The sequence below is a fragment of the Montipora foliosa genome, unplaced genomic scaffold, assembly GCF_036669935.1.
Source record: "Montipora foliosa isolate CH-2021 unplaced genomic scaffold, ASM3666993v2 scaffold_471, whole genome shotgun sequence".
In the NCBI taxonomy this organism is placed as follows: Eukaryota; Metazoa; Cnidaria; class Anthozoa; order Scleractinia; family Acroporidae; genus Montipora; species Montipora foliosa.
This window is the reverse complement of record NW_027179780.1, coordinates 5490-7500: the sequence shown is the minus strand read 5'-3', so window position 1 is coordinate 7500 and position 2011 is coordinate 5490.

Here is a 2011-nt window from a genome sequence, read left to right as displayed (position 1 = left end):
GATTTCATACTATTGTTTCTTTGCATTTTGTTTTAGATTTTCAGATTTTTTTTAAGACTAGCAATTAATTGAGAAATGAAACATTCCTGTACTTTTTTGTTTCTTCCAGTTGGTATTTCAGATTGATGATGTTTTGAATAATTAGAATATTTATCAAGGTCTTCATATATCATTATAAAGATCCTTTGTAAACATTTCATACATTAATGAATCTGTGTCAGTCATTAATAAATTTGCTTTGCTACCTTATCTTCCTTTATATAAATAGTGAAATTTATACCTTAATACTAGTACTTTTAAATAACCAAATCTTGCTCAATTAGAGTTGTGCAATGTTGCCAAGTTATCCTTTAGAAGTAGTATTAAGATAAATTAGTACTACGTTAACAAACGTAATTTCAAAACGTTTCTTATGCATGGCTTTCCATGGATTTATTTATAGAGAGCTTTATAATAATGAAATAAGTGGACTCCCAGAAAAGGTGTTCTCAGAGCTCACAAGTCTGCAATGGCTGTAAGTATAGTGCCCCAACTAATCGTTCAAAAATATATCGCTATGCGCCTGGTAGCTCCAGTTATACTAAGTGACTCACACACCAGTTTGGATGTGATCTGGGAAGAAGTTGGTGCTATGTTAACTTATCTTTGAAGAAGGTTTCTTTTACTGTTATTTCTATATCTCTCTATCACAATAAAATAACTCAACTTCCAGAAACGATGTTCTCAGCAGTCAAAAGTCTGCAACTGCTATAAGTTTATTGCTCCACATAAACTGTCAGAAATATGTATATATATATATATATATATATACCATAGCTTAGTGACTCCAGAGAGATTTGTTTGAGTTACTTAATAAGTGACTCACATCTGTTTTAATGAAATCTCAGCAGTAATTGATAACCCTTTGAAGAAGGAATTCGAAATTTGTAGGTTTGAGTAATGATTTTATATTTCTCGAACAGCACGTCTCCGAATTGGCGACTTCTCAGATTATCAAGAATGTCTACGGATTCCGAATAATACGCGTTGACAATTCACACTTCGAGTTGTTTTTTTTTTCTTTTTGTTTTTGTTTTTGTTTTTTTTTTTTTAATGAAACTTTCAAAGAAATTTCCTTGATCAATGCTGGAGGAAAAACTTTATTTCTATAAACTGTGTTTGGTTATGAAAAAAAACCTTCATTCTCCTATGAGACACGTTTACCATATTTTGAGTATTCTCGATTTCATATTTTTATCATTATCATAATGATCTTTATTATTATCATTATTATTATCATTATCATTATCATTATCATTATCGTTATCATTATTATCTTCATTATTTATTATTATTATTATTTTTATTATTATTATTATTATTATTGTTATTATTATTATCATAATCATAATCATTAGCATCATCATCATTATTATTATTGTCATTATCATTTTGCCTTTGGTTGTCTTTAAAACTAGCAAACTGTCCTGCATTTTCTCTTTGATTTGACGTTCCACCTACCTTTACGTCGCTTTGCAGAAGGTTCCTTATACATTACTTCCCATGCTACTTTCCATTACTTTCCATGGTCAATGTTATTGACCAAATAAAGTGTGAGGTCAAGATGGCTGGATATTGGCCAATTTTTTTTTGTGTGTTTATGGTCGAGGCCCAAAAACACGCAGAACAACGAGGCCAAGCAATGTCCAGCCATCTTGAGCGAACAAGCTTGATCACTAAAGGATTTATTATATGGGGTAAAACACCAAAAAATGATCTTTGATCTTGTGGGTCCAAACGAAAAATTCACAGCGCGCAAGTTAGCTCCACCTTATCCGCTCGGGTAGCCAATCACGAGGGATTGGGTTCATCTTGCCCGCTCCGGAGCTAGTCATATAATAAATCTTCATAACAATAAAACAACACAACTCCCAGAAAAGATGTCCCTATGACTTTCATGTCTTCACGATCTGTAAGTTTATTACTCCAAATAAACTGTCAAAAATATATAAGATATGCACCTGGTCACTGC